This window comes from Aptenodytes forsteri, unplaced genomic scaffold (assembly GCF_000699145.1).
Source record: "Aptenodytes forsteri isolate BGI_AS27 unplaced genomic scaffold, ASM69914v1 Scaffold398, whole genome shotgun sequence".
Lineage (NCBI taxonomy): Eukaryota > Metazoa > Chordata > Aves > Sphenisciformes > Spheniscidae > Aptenodytes > Aptenodytes forsteri.
The window spans coordinates 1,036,419-1,042,418 of NW_008794545.1; the positions used below are offsets into that span (position 1 = coordinate 1,036,419).

At 42.8% G+C, this 6,000-nt stretch overlaps 1 protein-coding gene across 20 annotated transcripts in view; it reads left to right on the forward strand.

Annotated features, from left to right (window-relative positions):
* ARPP21 (cAMP regulated phosphoprotein 21) overlaps positions 1-6,000 on the forward strand; it is a 204,553-nt gene that overhangs the window by 55,289 nt on the left and 143,264 nt on the right. For 19 of the 20 annotated variants that reach the window (XM_019470231.1, XM_019470242.1, XM_019470235.1 and 16 more), the window contains exon 2: positions 4,310-4,424. The exons of the other annotated variant lie outside the window; for it this stretch is intronic. The gene's annotated coding sequence lies outside the window, so the exon portion shown is untranslated. The remainder of the gene's footprint in view (positions 1-4,309; positions 4,425-6,000) is intronic. 20 annotated transcript variants of the gene reach the window in all.

Sequence of the window (6,000 nt, forward strand, 5' to 3'; positions counted from 1 at the left end):
TCATCCCTGTTTAGGTAAGACATATTTTTTGTAGACTTCTGTTTTAATTACTCCCAGTACAACAGTGTTTAAGATGTGACTATCCACAGTACTGGTGGCCACATCCTGAAGCCATTATACTGTTTTTACCCTGTTTAGATTCAGACAATAATCTCTATTAATTTGAGTGGGAGTCACCTTAGCAAAGATAAAACCCAACCTTCTACAAATAGACTTTGGATTGGGGATCCTGAAAGAGCAATAATTTCTGAGCCTATTTATAGTGATGTACTGAACCCCGTCACTTCATGTTTATGGTCCTGAGTTACCAACACAGCCTTGCAGTTGCATCCACAGGAGGTCTGAGGTGGGAGCAGCTGTACAGAAGTCCAGGCCAGTGCCACTCTCTCTGGGAGGTCCCCATTGGCTTCCTTTATATTATAGTTCAAACGCAAGTCAACATTTAGGCATTGGGGGCAGCAGGAAATCTTGAAGTCTCAGGGTTAACGTGTCTGTGTTCTGCTCATTGGAGGCCAGTGCTGTGGCTTCCTGGCCAGTGTCAGCCTCAGAGCATACTGCAGTGAGGTAGGGTGGGCTGCTGGAAAGCAACTCATCCAACTTACACAGATGTTGTGGCCAGGATCCCTTCTAGAGAGTCTGATGGGAGAAGTTAAACATTATTCTTAAAAAAATTTAAAGAAAAACTGAAAAATGGTATCTGGTTGAAGAATACCGACATACTAATATGGTATCAAGTTATTTGTGAAAAATACCTGCAAGGTAGATCTGGGCCTGATGTCAATGGGAGCCTTCTCTTAATCTGTTATGTTCCAAACATGCATTTTAGAGAAGACTAGATGTTTCTAGAAGCAAAAATTAAGGGCAACATGCTCAGGGGAATTTCAAAGGGAGAAATTGGCAGTTGGTGAGTACTCTGGGTTACAGGGGCTGATTGGCAAGTCTTCTTTTCTTCACCTCCAAATCATTTGCCAACTTCAGTCTCTAAGTTTTCATATGGTATCTGATCTACACAATGGCACTGCTTATTTAACAGGCAATGCAGTGAGTTGCATCCATGTGCCCTGACTGAAACACAGAAGAGAGATGTGCTGAACGTAACCAAGACCCAGACTCGTCATTACATGAAATAAATAGCTGAATTGACATACCTCACAGTCTGTATGATTGTTCTCTGTCTACTTACAGCTGGAATGATAGTCGTCTCTAAAATATACTGGTGTTGCTTTTGAGTGTTAAACCAAGCCTACAACTCCATAACAGTGGTTTACTGCTATTCTTAATACTGCTATGGCAGGATTTCTAGAAGGTAAATGGGGATTCCTCTCGAGCTTATTCTTTTTTTTTCCCCTCTCTGTCATTTCTTAGATCCACTTGCTCACCCAAGAAGTGGACTAGTCCCCCGGCTTCCCTTCTGCCAGGATACCTTAAGGACAGATATAGGTCTAGTGATGTTTTACCAGAGCAAGAGGCACCATGTACTTTTGAAAGCCTATACTACCCACATCTTATTGTGGTAGCTGAAAATTGCCATCAAAACTTGTCTGCTCTCTAGGTGTGCTGGGAGGAAAGCTATGCTTTTATACTTTGCTTTAGACAAAGGGCTGCAATAAAGGCTTTTCTTGGTGAGATGTTGATGGGAAACTGCTTTGTGCTAGTGAAGTTGTTTGTGATTCTTACGGCTCCTATGCCGAGGACTGTAACTACCCTCCTGCAGATGCTGTGTTTGTCATCTGTCTCCTTAGAGCCACTCATACTTGTAAGCCAAGCAGTTCCTGGGCTCTTAGGCGACCCTGAGCCGTTAGATTATTAAAGCTCATAAATTCTGTTGAAAGAGTTCGGAATTTCCTCGGCCTGATTTCTTCCCTACAGTACTCTAATATGTGTAGGTAGTGCACATTCCCCACAATGAATCACAGATCTCAAGATAACCAACTCATTGCATTCCCTGCCTGGGACTCTCCCTCTTCATTTTCTCACCATTTTCTCTCCGGCCCATCCTACCACCACAGCTCACAACGTTCTTGCTGACTCTCTTTTCTTACTGCTCTTTCTCTTACTCACCACTGCGTGTTTTGTCTCTTTGCCCTAATGTGCATGCCACACATATATTATAAAAAAAATACCGCAGTGCTAAGTTCCTACATCAGAGATGTGCTTCTGTCCAGAGCAGCTGAGAGCTGCCTGCTGCCTGAATTTCTCAACCTGTCATAGCTCTTTGAACGTTGCCTGCAATATGACTGAGTCAGAAGGGTGCTGGGGTGAGCCCTCTATGCGGCCTTTGGCTTACTTTGGATCATCCTTTTTGAGTTGCCAGCCACCCTTTAGCCCATGGAACAGTCCACTGTCCCTCCAACGCTGTGACCTGAAAGTCCCCTGGTCCTCCTGCCTATAAACATAAATTAAGGAAAAGGCTACAACAGGAGAGACCATTTGCACCAGTGCCAGCTGTCAAAGCTAGAGTTCAAATTCCTGCTCATTTTCTTTTGAGAGTCACAGCTGAGCAGGAACTGCAGTTTCTGGTCTTAGGGGGGATCAGATGACTTTTTTTTTTTGTGGGGTGAGGAACACCACACTGGAATATCCTTTTCAAGATACACAGATACAGCACAACGAACACTTTGGGATTTCTAAAAGAAACTAAGAGGGGATTTGAAATGTCAAATGCAAAGAAATGATGCTTTGCTTTTAGTGGGGAAAAAAACCCCTTCCTCAGCCCCTCTAGCAATAGATTATATTTTTAAAGGGTTGTTCATTGATCTTCCTCCAAAGAGAGAGTCTTAGATTTAGGTACCTGGTCTTAATCCTAATGAAGTCCATTGCAAAATTCTCACTGACTTCAGCAGGAATAGCATAAAGCTTCATTTTTTTAATCAAATCTGAGCTACCAGTACAAGCTGTATGCAAATTTCTTGGTTAATTTTCCATTACTTATGATGTTGTAGCTGGAATAAATATTTCATCTCTTCCTGAGAACTGTTTGAAACTAGAGCAATTTGGCTATATTTACATATTGTAAAGTGCCATTTTAAAGAGAAGTGCAGTATTTTTAAGTCCATCTGCAAATTATGCATGATTAATTTGTTTGTAACACGTAGGACATAAAAATGGAAAAAAGTTTAAAAATAAAAAAAACCCCTAAGACTGATCTCTTTTACAGAAGATTATGATAAAATACATAAACAGCTTATCATGCTGTTGTGGCTCAATCTGAATCATTCCATAACTCCAAAACACAATAGACTTTATATGCTAGCTCTGTTTCACTGAAAAATGACTAGAGGCAGAAGAAATGTGCAACCAGTCATGCAAGCTTTTACTAATCTATTAAGTAACACTGCATGCCTTCTATTACAGGAATCTCCTGTAACTGCAGAACTGCATGAAGCTCTGTATGTTTGTCCGACTTCACATACTTCCAATCTGATGTCGGTTTTTGAGAGCCCAGTCAGGTTTTCTTGATTTCTAAGTGAAATTGAGATAACATAGTTAGAAAGTGTGCTTGCAGTGAACAAGTAATATAATCTGTTGTCATGCTTCAAAAATACCTTGAGCTGAAGAGTTTGGTGTTGCCTATTGGAATTTTGTGTACGTATAGCGCACGTGTGCTTCACTGCTGTAGGGTGGTCCTATTGCACAAAGGCACTTTGCAAGACCAGAGTCCTAGAAAGCATGCGCTGGGGGTTAATTAAAAGCTTTATTCAAGAAAGTACTTGGAGAAGTAGGTCTTGTGTCTTTTTTTTTTTTTCCTCGATTACCCCCGAAGTCTGGCTACACAACAGACAGGAAAAGGAGTCAGAAGTCTAAGAGTTTATCGGATTCTGCCTCTGGTTAAACACACAGCTTCTGCTGACTTCCATGAGGCTTAAATGGACAGTTATCCCTGTGCATGTTTACAAATCAGCACAGGCAGCAGGAAACCATTGCCATGGTTCCCCACCTCTTAGATATTGTGATTGTGCAATGATTGTGATTTTTCTTTCTGCAAAGTCCTGAAGAGGGGATGTGGGATGCATATTCCGTTAGACTCATATCTGATCAAGATGGTCTGAGGTGACTTCTCAACGAAGGGAGGCAATTTCACCTCTTTGCACATGTTATGCTTGATGCTGCTCACCATTCTGAGCTGAAATACTAGCTTGCATGATACTGGGGTGATACTGGGATTTTTTTCTGAGTATTTCCTTTGTTGTTGCTGTAGCTGGCATCTTTCAGCATTTGGTAACTTGCCCCAAGCACATCCGGCCACACAGGGAGAGGGTGGAGTGAACCACCAGGACTACAGCTTGGATGATTTTTTATCTACTTACAGATCTCACATATAGCTTCAAGGCTTCCCACTCTGAAGACACTCCAGTATCCCAACGGTGGGAGACAAGCTGTGGACGTGTGGCTGTTTTACATGTTCATTGTGTCTGGTGACTGGGGTAAGATTTTGAAACATTCACTCCCCTCACCCACTTTCCTACTCATGCAGATGAGTTACAAGCTCTCTAGTGAAGGCATGAGTGAGTACTGCTTTAAAGTCCCGATGCAGCCTTCCTTCTCCCCCTTAGCTGGGTAGCCTGCCTGGGAGGGAGGGGAGGATGTGCAGCAGCCAGGTGAGGTCCGTGGCTTTTCAGTGCATGTTCACAATAGTTTTGATAGCCATTTTGGAAAATGAACTTCGGATGGCTGAAAGAAACACTTCAAAAGCAAAGAACTGGTCCTTCCCCTGTCGCCAGCTGTAGCACACTTCAGTGTAAGTGCCATTTACAGCCTTTCTGCCAGTCTTTTTGCTTTCAGATGCAACTTGTAGCACACAGTGTGGGGAAATGTTAAGCAATGACATTAAAAGTAGAGGGAGCCACATGCAACCATTCTAGGAGTAAGCCACATCAGGAGGTGCATTAGCAGAACAGGTTTTGGTGTGCCTGGCTGAATGCCTCTGATCACTTGAGGCGTGCACCAGGAGCCTGCTAATGCACACCCTGTTGTGGTTCATTGCTCACCGTATTCTTCCAGCCCGATTCCAGTCAGCGGTCCCTGGTAAAAGCAGGTGTTCGCTTCTGAGGGGAAAGCGGGATTCCAGGGGTGCCAGGATAATACCTACTAAAGCAAATGTTTCCCTCCCAGCCTTCTGTATATTTGTCTGTGTTTGACTGGTACACGAGTTCTTCTACATGTGTTAATTGTGGCAAACTGTCTTTTGTAACAAGGACTTTCTGAAAGTACATAATGAAAGAAGTGCATTTTTAACTGTATATTTTAAATAAGAATTGTCTGTCTGTGGGAGTTGGGTTATTTGTATCGCTGTAGACAGAAATGATCACTATATTTCACAGGACCTTGCTGCTTTGTACTCATTGACTGTTTATTTTTCATCTGTAGGATTACTAATTGCAGCTAGTACCAGACACTTCTGTCTCCTTTCAGGTTATTGTAGTAGAGGGCATTGTACCAGATGCATGGTTATTCACAGAACATGCATTTCCAGCAGCTGAATTGCTGGATCTGCTCTAAATCATCTATGGCAATTACATTTGGCGTTGTACAGCTATAATTTTACTGCATATTAATAGCCACCTAGCAAAGAGGTAAATGCCCTTTTCTCGGCTGGGTGCAGAATGAATGCCTGGATGTATTCAATTGGGTAAAACGAGGCTCGGTTTATAAATGGATAGCAGGGGTTTTATATATTGGAAATGCATGTGCTGGTGAAATGTCTGTTTCCCTCTGCCTTGATGGTGTGCAGCGAGGCTCCTGGAGAAATATCAAGCCAGATCCTAGATGGAGACGTGCTGGGAAGGGGGAGGGGGAAGGGGATCATGTGCCCCATTTTAAGTGGCTCATCTGCTACCACCCAAAATCTGCTGCAGTCTTTTTTTTTTTTTTACCCCTTTCAGCAACTCGGCTGATCAGTGTGGATGCTGTCATCTTTCACCAGCAAAAATAATAATTAAAACCACCCTCCCCAGACCTTCCCTAAAGCTGTCCTCTGGAGTCAAGGGCCCATTTTCTTCC